The sequence below is a fragment of the Hibiscus syriacus genome, unplaced genomic scaffold (genome assembly GCF_006381635.1).
Source record: "Hibiscus syriacus cultivar Baekdansim isolate YM2019G1 unplaced genomic scaffold, ASM638163v2 tig00117048_pilon, whole genome shotgun sequence".
In the NCBI taxonomy this organism is placed as follows: Eukaryota; Viridiplantae; Streptophyta; class Magnoliopsida; order Malvales; family Malvaceae; genus Hibiscus; species Hibiscus syriacus.
In genome coordinates, this window is record NW_024063538.1 from 6,041,887 (window position 1) to 6,063,684 (window position 21,798).

At 35.4% G+C, this 21,798-nt stretch overlaps 1 pseudogene; it reads right to left on the reverse strand.

Moving 5' to 3' along the window:
* Positions 1-5,188: 5,188 nt before the first annotated feature.
* LOC120197590 lies at positions 5,189-14,981 on the reverse strand (annotated as a pseudogene).
* Positions 14,982-21,798: the final 6,817 nt, after the last annotated feature.

The window sequence follows — 21,798 nt, forward strand, 5'->3', positions numbered from 1 at the left end:
CTCCATCGCCTTTACATGTAATGATAACACCTTGGCCATTTTCTATGTGGGGAATAGACGTCATTGGGGAAATCACACTAAAAGCATCAAATGGACATTGTTTCATCCTAGTGGCAATTGACTATTTCACCAAGTGGGTTGAAGCTGCTTCATATGCCAATATTAAGAGGTCTACAGTTTGCAAATTTATAAAGAAAGAAATAATCTACTGGTATGGGCTACCAGAAAGAATCATCACAGATAATGCTCTGAACCTGAACAACAAAATGATGACCGAAATTTGTGCACAGTTCAAGATCAAACATGCAAACTCAGTGGCGTATCGTCCAAAGATGAATGGGGCTGTTGAAGCAGCAAATAAGAACATCAAGAGAATCATCACAAATACTACTGCAACTTACAAAGATTGGCATGAGAAGTTACCATTTGCTTTATATGCATATCGAACTACTGTGCGGCCATCTACTGGGGCAACGCCTTTTTCTTTAGTCTATGGGATGGAAGAAGTCTTACCGATTGAAGTTGAGATCCCCTCACTTTGAATCTTGAGAGAGGTAAAATTGGATGAGTCTGAATGGATCCAAGCTCGATTTGATCAATTGAACCTTATTGATGAGAAGAGATTGAAAGCTATTTGCCATGGACAGATGTATCAGAAACGGATGATGAAGTCTCATAACAAGAGAGTACATCCAAGAAAATTCCAAGAGGGTGATCTAGTGCTGAAAAAGATCTTGCCTATACATAAAGATTTCCATGGGAAATGGATGCCTAATTGGGAAGGGCCACATGTTGTAAAAAAGGTCTTTTCCGGAGGAGCGTTGATATTGGCAGAAATGGATGGAAAAGTTCTGAGAAACCCAATAAACTCAGATTCTGTCAAGAAATATTACGTTTGAAGAAGAAAAAAAATGAAATGAAAAGAAAAAAATGATGAAAATATATATATAGAAAATGAGGGTCAAGATGAAAACCCGCAAAGGGCATCTTGCAACCAATGGAAGGATTTGAGTTGAAAACCTGAAAGGGCTGCTCAAATGCATGTTGATATTAGGCATCTGACAATTAAACCCTCTTAAGAGCTTGATATTTTTGGAGAAACTTTACATCTACAAGCATTCTGGCAACGTTTGAGATCTTCCAGACATAAGCTTACCTCAGTGCTCTAAATTATAGCAAGTTGATTAGTTTAGAAATACTTATGCTAATAATTTATTGAGTCATTTGAATTTTTATCATTCATATGTTTTCCATGACTTTGAATACATTTTTATATATTTATTATTTATTCCAAGATTATCTTTTTGAAATTCAATTTCTTTTGTTTGAAATTCAATTTATTTTTTCACATAAACATCCTGTAAATGGATTAACATAATCTTGAAACAAACAAAATATTTCTGGCTATTACTTTATGTTAATACTTTTAAGTGCATGGAATCCAAATTAAGTCTTATCAATGTTTGCAATCACTGTTGAAAAGCAAACAAGTTATTACTATCATAGAGTCATTGGGAAGCAGAATAAGAGGAAATATGTTCTCAATTGGCAGATTATGAATATAGCTCTTTTTCAGTGCAGCAGCACAAAAATATTTGAATCTACAAATTCTGGCTCTACATCGTATAAGTACCGTGACATTTCAGTCCAAACACCAACTGGAGCAAGTGCCACATTCTTGTAGTAGAAATAAGGAGGTCCAATTACATCTTCTGGAAGTGTTATTTGAGTTATTTGATCTGATTCGGTAGGAACCCCAAAACCAATCATTGAATTTGAAAGATGAATTGTATGATCGTCTTCATTAAGAAGCTTCTTTTCAAGCTCCCTCTGCTTCTTCCTTTTCAAAAAAGCCATAGCCCGAGTTTCGCCTTTTCTTGTAATCATTGCATAATGGTTTCCTATCTTCTACTAGAAGAAGTGCATCAGCAGCCTCAACCATTTGAGCAACACATATAAAATATGTCAACTCTACAATTGATGAATCCAGACCACATCTCTCCATGGCTATTAAAGCCTCAACCTCTGAGTACCCCATTTTCGTCAAGTATAACAGTTTATTCTCCTCATCAGAATCAGAATTCATGATTTCCTCGCTATCAGAAGAACTATCAATAGCTGTGAAATCATCCTGAAAGATCGCTTCATAATCAGATGAGTAGTTATCAGAATCAACATGTTGTATGGAAAAGTATATTCCAGAAATAGCCTTCATTGAAAACAAGGTTCACTGTGTCAGCCTAGAATGAATTACCAAGTGATTTATACCACTCTATCAGATTAGATCCCCCAGATCTAAAAAATGGGCACCTCATTCAGAAGAGGCACATATCTCAGACATTTTCGTCAGAATAATTGAGTACTTCTTAAGTTTGTGACAACATGAAGAGAATTCCTCAAGTTACTTGACAACTACTGTTTAGTGACATCAGAATGAGAGTATTCAAAATAAACAAATTTGAGGCACAGATAAAGCTGTAAGTACCCACAACAGTGCATTGTCAAAATTGGACCTCGTGGGGATCATGCTATTGAAATCAAACAAACATTGAAAGTAAGCCTTACAATTTAGAAGGTTGGGGGCATTTTGAAGGTCCAATTCATACAAAACAATGCGGGACATCTTGAAAGCCCATTTCAACCAAAAATAGAATGGTGGGGCATTTAGAAGGCTCATAGTAATATGAATATTTGGGCATTCTTAGAGGCTCATCTCAGCAAGAAGTAATGTTGAGCACACTTTTAACATCTATATCAGTAAATGTTGACGCATTTTAAATGTTACTTCAGACAGATCCATGTGGGGCATTTTGAAGACTCAGATTAACAAGAAGCAAATGATGGGGCATGCTGAAAGCCCCTTTCAATCACAATCAAGAATATTGATGTATATGAACGTTTGTATTAGCCAATGTTGAGGTATGCTGAAGATCCATATCATCTTATATCATTGACTTGAACAAATATTTCCAATAAGACAGAAAGAAATGAAGAATGAAAATGGTGAAACAGTGACAATGGAGCTGACTATACATAATTGCTTTATTCATCAAGCAGTTGCATTAGGGTCCTAGTGTTGAACAAATATTTACTCAACAAGTATGGTTTCAAATGCCCAATCTTCTTAATCATGTGTTACATGACAGTGTGATCTTTGCTAAGATACATCACGGTTGCATGGATAAAGATGGTCCTCAGGAAAAATATTCGATCCAGGGTTCAGTTCATCAAAATATCGGCTTTGAATTTTGTATTTTGTGTATTGGTGATGATTGGAAATATTTCTTTAAGATTTATTGCAGTTAGTTTCAATCATACTATTGGGGCTACGAAGTCGTTTTTCACATCAGTTTTTGTTTACTCGATGACAATGAATAAAGAGGCTTAACTTATGTTATTCTTATTCCTGTTGTTACTGGGGTTATCATTTCCAGTCATGGTGAACTGAGTTTTCATCTATTTGATTTATCATATGCGTTTCATCTACAGCACCAAGAGTTTTGTGAATGAAACATTTCTTATGAGACTTTAACGCAAATGAAACAAAGAAGACATAAAGATTGCCCTTCCAAATTAGAAATGCCAGCTTTAAATGATATTTTGACCAAATGAAGGAAGACCAAGTTGGCCACTTTGAAGTAAAAAAATACATTCAACATTCATGCATAATATTTAGGCATTTGCAAAAATAGAGGCATTTTCATTCATTTTATCAATTTGAATATTTGACAGGAATTTCAAAGATTTTAGTAAAGATTCGAATCCATCACTCAATGGATCAACATGCAAGGTAGAGTTCATAATGAGAAGAACCCATCTGAAGAAGGAAGAAGAAGTTCATAATGAGAAGAACTTGTTCAACCTTTTGCTCGAATTCATCACTTAATGGATCAACATGCCAGGTAGAGTTTATAATGAGAAGAACTCATCTGAAGAAGGAAGAAGAAGTTCATAATGAGAAGAACTTGTTCAACCTTTTGCTCGAATTCATCACTTGATGGATCAGCATTGCCAGGTAGAGTTCATAATGAGAAGAACTCATCTGAAGAAGGAAGAAGAAATTCATAATGAGAAGTATTTGTTCAAACCTTTTGTTTGAATTCATCACTTGATGGATCAGCATTGCCAGAAAGAGTTCATAATGAGAAGAACTCATCTGAAGAAGGAAGAAGAAATTCATAATAAGAAGAAATTGTTCAAACCTTTTGTTTGAATTCATAACTAGATGGATCAACTTTTCCAGAGAAAGTTCATAATGAGAAGAACTTATCTGAAGAGGAAGAAGAAGTTCATAATGAGAAGAACTTGTTCAACCTTTTGCATGACTCTATCACAGAAGGTGATAGATCAATATTTCCAGAAGTGTTCATGATGAGAAGAACTCATCTGAAGAAGGAGAAGAAACTCATAATGAGAAGAACTTGTTCAACCTTGCCTTAATTCATCACATATGAAGCCAAACTAACAACCACTCTTTTGAAGATCAGCATTTCCATAAAGAGTTCATAATGAGAAGAACTCATCTAAAAAAGAAGAAGAAGTTCATAATGAGAAGAATTTGTTCAACTTTTTGCTAGATTACATCACAGAAGAAAATAAATTGTCATCCCCAATGGAAAAGTTCATAATGAGAAGAACTAATCCCAAAGAAGAAACTTGTTCAACATTTCCATCCTAATCAAGTGAAGTCAAATGGATAAAAAACTTATTATCTTTTCATATTTGCCCTATTCTTATTAAACACAAGAATGAGCAAAGAGGGGCAGCTGAAGATACTCGTTTTTTATCCATTTATTTTTATTTTTATTTTTATTTTTATTATTAGTGTTATTTATTATAAATATTATTATAAATATTTTATTTTATTTATTTATTTATTATTATTAATAATAATAATATAATAAATTTATATTACATGCCCAAATTACAAACCCAACCCAGACCGGCCCAAATAATACCCTAAACCTATTTAGGGTTTATATCTCATTCTCAGCCGCTATCCATCAGCCACCGTTGGATCTGATGAGATCCAACGGTCCAGAGCCTTCCACCAACAAACCCTAGGGTAACATAACCCTAGGGACACGCGACCGCCGCCTCTGTTGCCACCGCTCTACATCGATCCAGTTACTGCCATGACGTTCTCCAAGGCCTCTAGAAGCTTCAATGTCGATCGTCCACTTGAGGGCTACGGTGAGTCACCACTACAGTTTGGTGACTCGCCAAACTTTACCCTATTATCCGGTCCGAAGCCATCACCGGTGGTGGCTATAAAAGCCATCGATGCCCTGCCAGCAAAAGACCAACAGACAGCAAGCAAAGACTAATGAACAAAAAAAACAGAGGACAAAGAACTACACACCAACGATCCCAAACAAATACAAACCAAAAGAAAAGAAGTCGGAATACTTACCAACATCGGAGGCCTTCGAAATGTCACCGGAGACGCTGTTCCAACCGAGGTAAAAGCTTCGGTTTTTCTTAGATCTAGGATAATCTAAGAGTTTTTAGACCAAAAGAAGGTCATATTTGGTACTAGGGTTGAAAAAGAAACATTTTGGGGTAGATATTTAGATTCCGGCCACCGTTGGTGGTGGTCGACGACGAGGTTGGCGGCGGCAGATGGCTATCGGTCGACGTCGGAATTCCCTCTGGTGAGGGAAGCTAGAGAGAAGCGAGAGAGAATTTTTCTCTCGGTTTTAGAGAGAGAGAGGGGAAGAAGAAAATAAACAATTTTGGCCTTAAGGCCATTCAATTTAGGGTTTAAATACCCCTCCCCGAATGACGTTGTTTTAGGGAGGGGCTTATGTGTAATTTACTAATAGTTAAACCCCGTCCGCAGTCCATCAGATTTGTAACTTTATATTTTAGTCACTAAATCAAATTTCTGAACATTATAATTTAGTCTTTGAATTTAATTTTATTTCAATCCTTTCCAGTATAATTATATATCTTTAGGGAAAATAACATATTTACTCCCTTAGACTTTAATAATTCATATTTTAATCATCGATTAAATAATTAAGGGTTAATTACACTACTAGTATTTATATTTTATGATAATTCTAATTATGTCTATTAATTGCTTATATTTTATAATTTGATCATTAAAGTTTATATAATTTTAATTTTAACCATAAGCTTTATTATTTTTACATTTTAAGCTTATATATTTATGAATATGATCTTATAGTTTTTAATTTCTTTTGATTATTATTTATTTACAATTTTATTTTTATTTTTGATATTTTTAAATTATTACTTTAATTATTATTTTATATATATATATATATATATATATATATATATATATATATATTTGTTTAAATAATAATATTTATTTTTTATATTAAGAAATTGGTTGTCTTAAAGCAACTAGAAGTCCTTTTCTGATATTCTTAAATAAATAAATATTCTATAAATTATATATATTATTTTATTTTAATTATTTTTATATAAATTTTTTATTAATATTTATTTATTTTTATTATTAAGAAATAGACTGTCTTAAAACACCTAGAAGTCATTTTCTGATATTTCTAAGTAAATAAATATCTTATTTATAAAAATAAAAATATATATATATATTAATATATTTTTTTAAAATTATATTAATAAATTTGAAATAACAGGATTAAGAATTAAATATATTTTTGAATTTTTAAAATATTCAATAAAAGAGACAATTTATAATTAATAAGTACCAATTTTGGGCATTGTGGGGTGTTAATCCTTCCCCAAACGTAATCGACCACGATTCCTTTTTTATTATTAAAAAGAACGAATTTTTGATTAAAACTCATATCAGTTTATCTTTTAACTGATGTTTTCTTAAAAACTCTTTTAAAAGATAATTTTTAGGTATTCGACCTACCTGATCCAAAAGGCCGATGGCGACTCCCTAAATATTTTAAAAACCATTTATTCACATCATTTTTTCCGTCAAATAAAAATTCGTACCCGGACGAAAACCGGTTACGACAGAAACTATTTACTCTTTGACAAGCTCATCTTTCAAATATATGGATAGTTGGAGGCTTCACTTGGACTTCACTCATTCGGTTAATAATACTTGGCTCCCGTCTCTGAATCTATTTGAAAATATTACTTCTTTCTCTACAACGGTGAAACAATGGAATATGAATGATTTTTGTGGTTTCAGAAAAAGGAAAAAAATTCTCATGGCTTGTCTCAGTGGGGTCCAACGATGTCTTGCAATCCGAAGATCTCCCAACATGGTCAAACTCGAGATTCGTCTTCAACATGAACTTGAGTCCCTTCTTGACCAAGAAGAATTAGTTTGAAAAAAAAAAGCCAGGTCTGATTGAATTTTTTTGGTGATCGTAACACCAAATTTTTTCATGCCATGGCCATGGAAAATCTTCTTCGCACTATTGTCAATATGCTTAAGGACGCCTCGGGTGAGTGGTGTCATGGTGATTCCATATTGCGTGTTTTTGGTGTTGACTTTTTCAAATGTCTTTTTGCTTGTAATGAACCGACTAACTGTCTTTTTCTAACTAGAGGTAATTTCCTAACGTACATGCCCAAGATTTGGAACGTGTGGATGCTATCCCATCCACCGATGAAATAAAAGAGGCCCTCTATTCCATGTCTCCTCTAAAAGACTCGGGGATCGATGGTTTACATGCTCATTTCTTCCAAAAGAATTGGAGAACTGTTGGACCTTCTGTTTGCTCTATGATTCAAGATATTTTCAATTGGGGTAACCTAAATCTGGAATTGAACAAAACTACAATTGTTCGCATCCCCAAGATCAACAATCCAAAGACCTTCGCCGACTTCCGTTCCATAAGTTTATGCTCGGGGTTATACAAACTTATTACATAGCTCTTAGTTTGTAGCCTCCAAAACGTTATTGCACTTCTTATGGGCCTACCCAATCAAGCTTCATCAAAGGTCAGTCTATTTCTGAAAATGTTATCATTAATCAGGAAATTATCCATGCAATGCACTCTAAGAAAGGCAAAGCTGGATGGATGGTCATCAAGGTAAATCTTACCAAAGCCTTTGATCGTCTAAAATGGGATTTCATAGAAGACACTATCTGAGATGCTGGTTTCCCTCTTAATCGTATTCAGATTATCATGCAATGTATAACCATTTCTTCTATGCAAATTCAATAGAAGGGTATGCTTAGCCACATGTTCAATCCTCAACATGGTATCCGACAAGGCGATCCCCTTTCGCCTTACTTATTCAACTTAACAATGGAACGCCTTGGTCAGAGTATTGTGGCCTTCGAGCTATCTCGTAATGGTACTCCACTTTCTCATCTCTTTTTTGCCGACGATTTAATTCTTTATGCCAAAGCAGACCTAGACCAAGCCGCCAATATTGTTAACCTTTTAAAGAATTTTAGTGATTCTGGACACTTGGTTAATAACCAAAAAAACCAAACTTTTCTTTTCCCTCAATACTGATCCAATTCTGCAGCAGACGATTAGTAATAGACTTGGATTCCAAATTGTCACCATCCTTGGCACTTACTTGGGCACTCCGGTCCGCAATTCTGAGGCAACGTCAGATCGTTTCCGATACATTATCGACAAAATTCATAACCGTCTCTCATGTTTGGGGGTAGGACGTTTAACTCTTGCGAGGTCAGTTCTGCTCAGTATTCCCTCCTATACCATGCAGTCATGTATGCTGCCTATTACTATTTGTGATGAGATTAAGCGAATATTTCGACGTTTTATTTGGGGCGGAAATAGCAGTTCAACACCCATCTCTTTGGTTAACTTGAGTACTTTATGTCAACCCCGAATTCATGGTGGCTTGGGAATACGACACACTAAAGATCAGAATACAACCTTCTTACTCAAAATTTGCCACGTATTATTAGCTCACTCTCGCAACTCGCTTTCGATAAAAATTCTAAGAGAAATAAGGTGACAGAGTATTGCCTTCCTTTAATATTGTGTTTTAACAATTCCCCTTTCTAGCTATCATTTGGCACCATTATTTGTAAAACGTGGCTTGGCCTGTTGGGAACGGTAAAACTATTGAATTTTGGAGTGATACCTGGATCCCGGAGTTGGGACCCCTTTATCAATGACGTTCCTCTTTCATTTCTATTAATAATGACGCGCTTCTGCACCGGTTCGTTCTTGACAATGGGGAGTAGAATTGGCATATCATTGGCAACCAGCTTGACCATTCAATCTTACCTTACATCCAAGCAATATGTCCACCGCAAGCATCGTTGGGCTTGGATGTCTGCTTCTGGAATGGTAATAATAAGCGTGAATTCTCAGTTAAAAATACTTACTATCATTTCTTCCATAATCAATGGCAGCCAGTTAATCAATCTTGAAAATTGGTTTGGAAGCTCCTGAACGTATAATCGGGCTTATTTGGTTGCCGAGATAAATTGCTGACAAATCATAACCGTGCCAAAAGGTCTCTTGCCTCGTGCACATTGTTTCCTCTTTATGGTGATCTTGATGAAACTCTTCCCATATTTTGAGTGATTGCTATAATGTTCGCAAGTTATGGAATTCTATTCCTGGGGTCTCTTCTAGGCCAATTTCTTCAACTCTACTCTTCAGGAATAAATTTTGTAGGGTATTTCATGCACTCGTCTCAGCTCCCCATGCGATAGTCCTTGTCAGTTCTTGTTTGTATCTCCCATTTGGAAAATATGGAAACGAAGAAATACTTTCATCTTCACCGGCGACACTATGAAAATATCCACCCTCTTCCATATCAGTGTGCAGTGGGCAGAACTTTATAACAATGCGCCTACACAATAAACCCTCGCTTACTCGACAATAATTGATAATATTCAATGCTCTCCACCCTAGCTGGATGGATTTTTCTTAACTCTGACGCTGCTGTCTCTTTATCCACTGACGTTGGCTCGATAATGGGGTGTTTTCCGTGACCATTCTGGCTCTCATCTTCTCTCATTCTCAAAGAATATTGGCATCACAATCGTTTTACAGACGGAACTATGGGGTATATTTAAAGGTTTAAAGATTGCAAAGGATAACAACTTCAGCCATATCCTTGTCCAATCTGATAACAACGATGTGATCAAACTTCTCAATCCTCCTTCCCAGTATTATCCGTTTCCTTTGGTTGGCTCTTTAGGCCTCCTTCGCGAGAAAGATTGGAGTATAAAATTCACACATGTACCACATGAATCCAACATGACAGCTGGTTTCCTATCCAAACTTGAGAGTTCTGTTGTGGCCATCCATGAGCCACCTGCTCCCCCCCTTTGGTTTGCCTGAACTTCTCCATCGGGACTCTTTTGGTTCCCTTTATGTCTAAACATCTCTAATGTATTAGCCTCGTTTATTTTCTAAAAAAACAAAATAAAAATAAAATGGTGTAATTCAGGAAGTGATCCATATATTTTACCTTTTACAGTTTTGGCTCCATATGTTTTTAAAGTAATAATTTAACCCAAACTCCAAGATTTATTTTCAATTTAGTCTGAATTCTTTTTATTATTATTTTTCCATTACTTTTCAGTTTTAACCCATGAATTTTATTAATTTTACAATTTAATCCTTTATTAAACTTACAAATAAATTTCTAACCTCATATTTGGGGTGTTAGAATTGTTCAATTTTGGAAATTTAAACTTAAATCGAATAAATTCAAAGTTTCGAGGATTAAATTTATTTATTTTTCATAAGTTTGAATTCGTATTCGACTCAATTTTATGGGTAAAACCCGCATCTCTACTTGCACTTGGAGGTGTTAAAAATATCTGACCTAAACTACTCGAGCCATCGGTCTGCTGACCCAATTAAAAAATATTGAGTATTTATAATGAAAATACCTGGTTTTGCAAGTTAGATACTCGACTTGCTGTTTTTCTCGAGTTTTCAGGTCGTACTCATGTCACAAAATATCCTTTAATCGGGTACCCACCAACATAATATGCAGTTTCTTATATTTTTTATTTTTTGTATTAAAATTTTTTATTCTTAATTCTCAAATTATTTCTTTTTAATATTCTAAATTCTCAGTTTCTTAAATTGTTTCACCATAATATTATAAATTATTTTATCCTAACAATCTAAATTATTTATCAAATTATTTCTTTTAACTTTAAAATATTTTAAATTTAATTATATTTTTAATAAGTTTTACCTTTAAAGTATGTAATTTGAATTTTAAAATTTTATTTGTTCATCATGTATAGAGTATTTTAAATTTTAATTTTTTTATAATTTTTTTTTAAAATAACATAATTTAAAGAAAAAAAATAAAATATATGAATCGGATATCCATGATCCGAAAATGCAGTTACTTAGGTTGGGTACCTGGGCTTAACAATCCGAGACACGGGCCAACATTTTGGTTTTTCAAAATCTTGGGTACTCAGTATTTTGAGTATCTAAAAATGTGTGTGTCTAGTTTTGAACACCCTTACCTCTACCTGACCTGATACAAATATATATAATTGTTATTTTTATTCGGCAAAATAATGATCTAATTGAAAAATATAGACAGATGTATTGCTGATTGTGATTGGATACCGAAGCAGGTGACCATGCAGATCTTGCACCACATTATCACTTGAATACATATCCCATAACTCATCAGCCGCGGTGTTGACTGTATTAACGCATTGTAGACTTTCTGGATACTGGAAACTACTGTGAAGTAGTCCGATGTGCTCTTGCCACAATGCCATTCGGAAGCCGTAGATTTGACCCTTGGCTCGTTGCTGATCGGTTGATATATGATGCGGTTGAAATGCTCCCATGGCGATCTCGGAATCTCTTCCACCATCCATTGATCTCTGATTGATGTTGGCAGATCCAATTATAATGTATTCATCATCAACTTCAACAAAAAAAAAGGTTTAATTGTAAGCTAAAGTTGTAATGTACATGAATGGTGATTAGCATGATTCGTCGCATACCGATCATCATCTTCGCGTGAACGTAAATCATGAATCGCCGTGACTGCTGTGCTCGAGCATAATCCGAACCTGGTTCTGGTTTTTCAGTAGGTACATGTTCGCCGACCTTTTTGGTCTCCCTGTTTCCAAGGCAGAAAAATGTCAAATAGTCCCTGGGATTTGCATCGAGTCCCTTTTTGTTAAGAGCCTGAGTAATATCAGTGTACATCATCTCCATCGTCCTCCTTTGCCAGTCTAGAATTGCTTGAACCGATCCACTCTCCGGTATACCTTCAGGCCACATTGGGATTACGATGTAGACGGTGAACCTTTCTCCGGCTTCGATTTTACTCACAATTTTAAGTGAAAGCTCCTTTGATATGAGATGCAATGCACCAATGTCTTCCACCTTGATATCTTGTGATCTCCATCCGAATGAGCTTCCTAGGAAATACTGATTTTCAATGTAAATGAAATTCTTTGCTCGTCGGATAGCGTTGATGTATGCGACTTGGATGCTCCGATCGAGCGTTGCATCTTTTCCGCTCACGAGGCCTAATTTGGCAGCTTGGTCCGGTGCTTCGGGAAAGCCAGCAGCTGCACCACCATCAATGGACCTGAATAACTGAACGTTCCATGTTTCAGGGTCGGTAGACGACATGATCCGCGTCGGTTGAATCACGATTTCATCGAGCTTGCTTTGGGGAATCAGGACATCGGTTACGACTTGCTTCTGCCATCGCTGCTCGAAATTGTACAACACGTCCCAAGCAACTGGACCTTCTAGCTTGCAATGGATATCATGCCACGGCTCCCTCGGACCGCCTTTTTTTTATAGAAGAACCGGTGAAATTCGGCTTATGGAAATCGTCACGATGGACCGTTCCAAGAGTACTAAACAGAGGATGCTCTTGAGTATCGCATCGACCGTCGCAAAGATCAATGCCGCCGATAAAACCAACGATATTCCGCTTCCGGTAGCTTTCGCCGGGCAATTCAACATCGACGACCACCGTCTTTTGATGGTGAGTAAACATGGAAACCGTCTCAAACCCCTGAAAAATACTCTTCCCGTCATCAGGATTCCGAGGGCACAAAACACAATTAACCTTCGTGTTTTTGAAATAATCAGCCGTTTCTTGATCATGAGTCGCCATTAAACCATCTTTTTTAAACTCCTGAACCGATGTTCTATCCTCCCAAACAAGCATCAAAACCGTCACACCTTCATCAGCCTTATCTTTAAGAAGTTGTCCGAGCGTCCGATCTCCGCCGGGCTTCGGCCGTCTCGGATCTCTCACCAGCGTTATCTCGGTGTACACCGACCACCCGGTTATATATATCAAATGCTTCGCATTGCAGATCGCATCGAAGATATCTTCCCAGCATCGATGCGCCTGAAAACGTTCATCTCTAGCCAAAGACAGCAACGGGAAGCCATCTTCAAGGTGAGCATCCTGGTAAAGCGTGACTCTACATCCCCGCCGTTGGTCGAAGAACGTGTACGGAACTCCGTCGTACTGTGGATTTTTTATCCCTAGAGACCAGTTGGGATCTTCGGTGACGTTGAAGAGCTGGAGCTGGACGTGGATTTTGGACTCTCCATGGATGGGTTCACGGTTTTCGTCCAAGCTACTGACCCACCGGTCGGTGACTTTCCCGTCGATGATGTCGTCGACGGGAATGTAAGCTCTTCCGACGAGCTTTGCGCCGATGGAGACGGTGAAGACGATGCTGGAGATCGAGTGTCCACAGTAGATGTGGAAACTCTCGTTCCATTTAGGTCCATGGCCTTCTTTTTCTATCATTCTGGTCCTTGCAACCCTCGCTTTTTGCATAGATTTTTGAATCAGTAATCTGCAACGTAATAAAGAAGAAAGGTCGAATTCTGATTTGGTCCTATACTATGTTAAAATTATGGATTAAGTACTTGTACTTTAATTTTTCATAATAGAAAAAATAAAATAAAATTGACATCGTATACGGTTATTACAGAATGGCAAAGCAGGAGTCTCTTGAGTTGAGCTACCAGTATTTTCCCTCGCTGCAATAGTCCAGAATCCTCCAAAATTCAAGAAATAAAAAAACATTATATGCTTAGAATTTATGGCAAAATGTAAATTTTAGGTTAAATTATGTGTTTAACATTTTTTTTCGTAATCATATCCCGATAGTCCATAAAAGAAAATTATCCATTAAATATGTGACACTTAGCAAATAGTTATCCTCTTCCTTTTTTTCCGGTTTTTTAAGAAAAAAATAGAATAACAAATGGGAATTTTTTTTGAAAAAAATTAATTTGTTTTTGGGAAATAAAACAATCTTAAGTCCCAAATATTTCAATTAAAAAAAAAACCATCAATTCTCGATATATCAATTTTGATCTCTGACTTTTCATCTTACTTTTCCCTTTTGCAAAATAAAAAAACCCTTAAGTTTATCCTAAAATATTTCAACTATAAAAATTCATCTATGGTCAAGTAAATCAAGACCCCAACTCTCAAAAATTAATCTAGAAAAATTTTGATTTTACTTATAATGACGAATTGAATAAAATAATAATAAGATTTTAAAGAATTCATCAGTCGACAATAACAATTTTTTAACAGAAAATCTAAAAACAATTATAAAATAAAATAATAAACATTTACTTTAACAAAAAAAAACTAAAATGGAAAAAACAGTATAATTTAAATACTTATTTTATAATAAAGCTAATTATCTTGGAAATTATGTTTGTTTATTAAGGAGAATAATGCTTATGTAATTTATTCTAGGGCTATAGTTTTCATTTTAAACTTCGGAAGTTATAGTTCACTCGTAAAATTTTGAATCAAGATATAATATTTATATTTTTATTGATCGAGAATGTTTTTTATTAAGGAGAATAATCCTAAACCCTAATTAAATGTATGCAATGGCAGGGCCATAATAGTTAAAAAAAAGGGTTTCAATCACTTACCTTGCTGAACAATCCTGCATAGAATCTTAGCCTATCGATCTCATACACTGTCACATTAAGCGTCCCATGGAGCAAATGGGGCGCCATTGTTGACCTCCTGCAAACACCTGGGATTTGCTTAGGGACTGTAATGAAAAAGATAAAGAAACACAGGGATCTCTCACAGAATTGTAGACAATATGGCCTGGGGGAAAGAAGGACGGTATGAAACGGATTTATAGTATGAGCAAGAATTTCTCCAAGAACCCTTCCTTGTTGATCGATGAGAGGAATCAGCTGAGAGGAGTTTCAAGCTAGAATATGTTCGGGCCTTGGTTTCATGCAATGCAACTGTGGGGTGGGTCCCCAGGATGAAGCTTCCATGTTTGGAAGTAGGCAATGATTCTAAAATGTACTTTAAAAACAACACATTGGAATCAAATCATGGCCAAGTCATTCTTTAATTAGAAGGACAAAAGCTACGCTTCTTCCTTGGAATCTTGAGATTTGTTTGAGATTTCGAGTTTGAACAATAGTGTCGGTAATGTATGTTTTCATTATCAATTAATTGAGTAAATTTCGAACATATATAATCTTGTAATCACTCCAAACTAATAAAAAAATAATTAACAAACATAACAATTTTGTAGCCCTATTTATTGAGCTAAAAAAACTCTATTATCAATTTATCAAAAAATAATATTTTTTAAGGAATAAAAGCCTCACTAAACCCCTTTTTATCTGAATTTAGCCCAAACTCAATTCGAATAGCGGAAAGAAGAAAAGAGTGTCCAAAAAAATTTTATTATAAAATTGGTAAAACAATCATGAGCCTAAAATCTATTCCTATAGATCCAAAATTGTAAGGGTTCAAATCTAAAAAATTCAAGGTCGACAAAACTCGTATCCGAAAAAAATTTAAACTCTTAACAATTTGAGCCTAGAACCAGTCGAAGTCTGAAACTGAGATAAATCCAACCAAAACCCGAGAAAACTTGTATTTCTAACTAAACATACACACATTACAATAACAACAACAACAAAACCCTATTCTCATATGCAATGGGGTAAGGGGGAGGTAGGGTAGTAGGCTGCCCCCAACGCCAGGATGAGAGCAGCTTCCGTGGAAGACCTCCGACAGTCAGAAAATTAAAAATAAAGATAAAATGCAATGCATGTATAAATAAATAAATAAATACATAGTTGAACAGTCTTCATATGCAATCTTCATATGCGCGTCTGTAATGGGAAGTTATCCCTGCGTAAAAATCTCTACATATATACAAAAACGTAAGACCCGACTAGATTTAAAAAGAGGAAACCTGAAGAGAATGATACATAGTAGACAACGATAGCAAGCTACGAGAAGAAATAAAGTCAAAAGGGTTAACACCTAAACTAAGGCAACACTACTCCGCTACCCTAGTTATAAGCCTTCATAAATTCCAATGACATCAACGTATATAAAGTAGAAGGCATGGAAATTACTACAAAGGCATTAAAAAGAAGTCAGAGATGTTACAACCTATGACTGTGACCCGCACTGCTCGACTACCCTGGTCTTAAGTCTCCATACTTTCCTATCAGAGGTCATGTTCTCGATAACGGCTAAATCCTTCAAATCAGATCTCATGCAGTCTTCCCACTTTCGCTTTGGTTATCCTCTCCTTCTGGCACCGTCGACTGTAATCGACTCTACCCTCCTGACTGCATCCGATAGTTGTCGCCTAAGGACATGTCCAAACCACCGTAGTCTTCCCTCCCTCAATTTTTCGAATACAAGCACCACCCCCAAGGACATCCTAATAGCAGTGTTTGGTGTCATGTCCCATAGAGTCCTACCACATGCCCATCGAAGCATTCTCATTTATGTGGCCTCCATACTCCTTACGTGATCCTTCTTGATTGTCCAACATTCTGATCCATACAGCAGCGCTGGTCTTATTGCCATTCTATAAATTTTCCCTTAAGTTTTAGAGGCACCTTCTTGTCACACAAAACTCCAGTAGCAGCCCTCCACTTTAGCCATCTCGCCTTTATATAGTGTGTAACGTCATCATTTACACCCCCATCTTTATGTATCATAGACCCTAGGTACTTGAAACAATCATTTGAGGGGAGAACATGTCCTTCTATGCTACATCTTTATCGTTTTGGTTCCCATTGAAGTTTGAACATAAATACTCTGTCTTTTCAATATTGATCCTTAGATTTTTTTCTTCCAAAGCAGTCTTCCAGGTAGCCAGTCTACTATTCAACTCATTTTTTGTTTCAGCAACTAGGACAATGTCGTCAGCGAAAAGCATACACCATGGAACACCTTCTGGTGTCGCACAAAAGATGTCGTCCATAATCAAGGCGAAGATGTAAGGGCTAAGAGTCGACCCCTGGTGGAGTTCGATTTTCACCGGGAATGCCTCGGTGTCGCCAACTGTAGTCCTGACGTAAGTAGTAAATCTACAGTACATATCACGAATCGCCTGGATATAAGCAGTTGGGATCCGTCTCGTTTCCAAGGTTTTCCTGATCGTATCGCATGGGACGTTATCATACGCCTTCTCAAAGTCAATGAACGCCATGTGGAGATCTCTCTTTTTTTCCCTATATTTCTCCATAAGCCTTCATAGTAGATGAATCACCTCCGTAGTGGACATGCCTGGCATAAAGCCAAATTGGTTTTCCGAAACCCTAGTAACCTGTCAAGACGAGAATTTAAAGTTTTCAAAGATACATTAATAAGTAATATAATAAACGAATTTTGAATTATTTTTAGTTTTATTTAACTTTTTCTAATAAGTAAACCCCTCAATATTTAACTAAGCAATCATGCAATGGATATTACTTTTATAATAAGTAGAGATTCTCGAGTATGAAAGAAGTTGAAATAATTGACTTGTTTTTCTTTTGGGGGTCGAAAATGCAGAATCGACCAAAAAAATCAACCACCGCATTTAGTTTCGCCATAAATTTGATGTACATAAGAGCTAATCTGAAATATATACCCTACCTAATTGTTATTATGTCATATCCTCTGTGTAAATTTCACCAATGGGAGCGTTTTAAGCCCTACATATTTGACACTTTACCTATGACCTCAGTCATTGTTGATAAAGACATGCTCTTTAACTTAAGATATCATGGTTTACGTATTACGACAAAGGAGCATCTATTGTTCGAGATGGATCGAGTTCGATCAATTTATTAGTCAAGGAAAAAGTGTTCATCGGTATAGTACCATCCACCTCCAATTAGTTGGAGAAAAGGAAAACATTCAAGCTCGTCCTCACCAACATCACCTGGATCATCACAACCTATATCATCGATGCCTTTAGACCGGTTGAGTCCAATGTAAAGTTTTCACACACCAGTACTATAAGACCCAATGAACGTTTGTATGTGCATCGATATTGAGTGGGAGTGCTCTTCTACCAGTATTAGAACAATCACTCTGGTTATCAACTTCCTATTCACCGATACCATCTTTCGGAGTTTCACCGTTTCGATTTAGTGGTGGGATTATTGGGTAGAGGGACCTACAGTTGTTGTCACAACTGGCTTTTGGAGGAGTCAATCCGACATTTGGGTTTCGAAAAAAAAGGTTTTGATGAAAAGATGAGTGTCGCCATCAATCATTTTTAACGTGAGTTTGGAACACTTAAAACTGGGTAATTTAATAAAATATTTTTATTTTACTAAAATACCAAGTTTTGTCTACGAAATTAGAAATCAAATTCGGGAGCCAGTTACGCGGGGAAGGATTAACACCCCATAGCGCTTAAAAATTGGTACCTAATCAATTATCCTATATTTTAAAATTGAAAATTTTGAGTTTGAATTTTTTTTTTTAATTTGAAACTCACTATGCATGCAACATTTTAAAAAAAATGTTAATTTACCAAGACTAATAATGACCACCTTCTAGTGCAAGCTGAAGTTTTGCTATCAATCCCAATAAATGAACATTACCTTAATAATTTTAAAAAATATGATGCGATGTTTTGAAAAGGATATTAATTTACTTCGGGAATCCCTAGTGGCCACCCCGAGCATAATACAGAGGATACATTATTAACCCCCTAATAAATAAACATTGCCTTATTTTGAAATCAGAATATGAAATCAAACAATCGATTATGAAACCTAATCACACTGGGTGAATTGATTAAGGATTCCCTTTAGCTAAAGTGTCAAATTAAGAATTTTAAGGGACCTTAAGGATTAAACCTAAAAATGTAGGCTCTAATTACTAATCCTATCCAATTTTAACAATTTATGGAATTAAATAATTAAAATGAAACCTCGAGTATAAATGAGAAAACCAAATAAAAAATTCTCATAGTTTAAGGACTAAACTAAAATGAAGGCTCTAATTACTAATCCTAACCAATTTTAACCAACTTATGGATCAAATAATCAAGTTAAAACCTCGGGCATAAATGTGAGGACCAAATAAAAAATTTACCTAAATTAAAAAAATTTAGGGAATAAATTAAAGTAATATAGATTTAAGGGTTTAATATAAAGTCAAGGTATTCTAGGACTTAATTGAAAGAAGGTAAAACAAATTCTCATAAATTAAAGGCAATTAAAATGACTAAATTGATACAAATTAAGATAAATAACTCAAATTAAAAATATCAAATTAGGGACTAAAAATGGAAGAAAGCATAATATTAAGCTCAAATTAAAAATAGAAAATTAAAATATTGGAATTTAAAGGACTGAAATATAAATGCTAAAAATTAAATGAAAAATTAAAATACTAAAAAATTAAAATATAGAAATTTAAAGGGTAGAAATGTATATTACAGAATTTAACAATAAAATAAAATTAAAGCTTAGTGGTTTATTCTTTGATAACCCGAACAATAATAATGTGAGTCGTATCTAGGGATGGATCGTTGCAAGGTCATAAAATTAATTCAGTACGAAAATTAAAAAGTCAGTAGGTTAGAAATTAGTAATTAGCGGTTAGAATTAAATTTTACCTGGACCATAATAATGCAGGTCGTACCCGGGTGACTCACTGCGAGGTCGATTTGAATGTTTATTGTATTAATTAAAAAACATTGATAAGAAAAAGAAAATTGCATAATTAAGACAAAAATTCGAAACAATAAATGAAATGGGGAATTGGTTACTAGACATTTAGTGCTTAATCTAAAGTTGAGGGACTAAGACACAATTAACCAAAAAAAGCTTTCGTGCTTAACCTAATTTTCAACCTTTAATCATTCTAAAAGTAAACCTAAAAAAAGGTAATCTCCCTTTTGGCTAAGCTTTCCCAAACTTTCTTATCCCCACCAATGCTCCCGAAGACCAAACGACGATACTCGATCATCGTCCATCGATGGTCATTCCACTCCAATCGTCACCACAGGTGGCCAAAGAAACCTAAACGAGATCCTTACAAGCCCATACCTCTCTATTTCTCCTCTTCTAACTCCACAATCACTCGATTCAAGCTCTCACGAGCTCCCACAACTGCTTACTCACTGTAGATCGACATTATTTCACTCTCTCCGACCGTAACTAGCTATGGCCAAGCGACTAAAACCCCACCAATATTAACCTAAAGTCTTTTATTTCTCCTCTAGATCCCAAAACTAGAACCTAAAAAGCCAAAATGCCATTAAATGTCCCTAAAACATTACTAGCTTCTCATCTCCCTCACTCCAGTAACCTCTGACGGGGGCTCTGCTCCCTTTCTCATCCATACGAAGCCTCACTCGGTGTAAGACCTAAATAGGATACCTACATCAGGTAAACGTAGATCAAACCCCCTTTTTTATTTTGTTCAAACATGAAGAAAAAAGAAAATGGAACTTGGAAAAGTCTGTAAGGTTTCGATACCTCTCAAAAAAAGATTGTTGTATTTTTTGCATTGTTTCTTTTGATTTTTGATTGGGGGAATAAGATCTTTGTATTACTTTCCGTGAATCGAATATGGGGGAAGAAGATCCTTTATAACTAATTTTCTTTGGGGTTTTATACAAAACCCATATTACAAAGAAATCTAAAAATCGAAGGCGAATTTGGGCAAATAATCCAGTAGGATATATTATTTTCCACTCGTACCGCTCCTCCGGCGTTATTAAATATGATTTCTCATTTGTTTCACAATTTTAGAGGTAGAGAAAAATATTGAAATTAAAATTTTCGGATTGTACCTCAAAATATTTAGGCAAATGTAAATGTTTATTTTGTCATTACTGAATGAATATAACATGCTTCATCGGCTAATATTCGCTATGCTTCTGACTCATAATAAGGCATCCAATTAAAGTGTCAAAAGGATTTTAGTCTAATTAAACAATTAATATTACATTAAAGTTACCCAAAGATATTGGGTGTGTATCAAATTGCTCGATTTATCCGGTAGTAAGATTCTTCCAATGAACGTCATAAGATATGCTCGAGCTGCATATATCATCTCTTTCTTCATTGATTGTTCATTTACTCTAAATTCTCTTTCCAACCACAACATTCGTACCTGCAACTCATCAATGACATCGGCTAGAGCCTCTTTTGCCAATAAATTGGAAATAACAGCATCTCACGAATAAGTGTTGCGAAGCACCAATGGTATACCATTAATCGAAATGTCAAGTTGATACGCGACATCTTCCAATGTTATCGTCACTTCACCACAAGGAAAATGAAATTTATGCGTTTCGGGCCTCCAACTCTCAATCAACGCTGATATCAGTTTCAACATCACTTTAAATCTGCGAAGAAACGTCGCTCTATATAATCCGAATTGTGAAAGATATATCATCATCCGCTGATGGGGCTCTTCATTTGTCATTCCTCGATAATGAATACCTCGTTCTTCTCGCTACAATTTGAAAATAAATTATTTAATTCAATTACATTAATTATTATTAGTACTATAATTTTGTCAAAACTAAAATGAAATAAAACAAATTAAATTTACCGTAGTCAACTCGGTCGACAAAATATAAACATA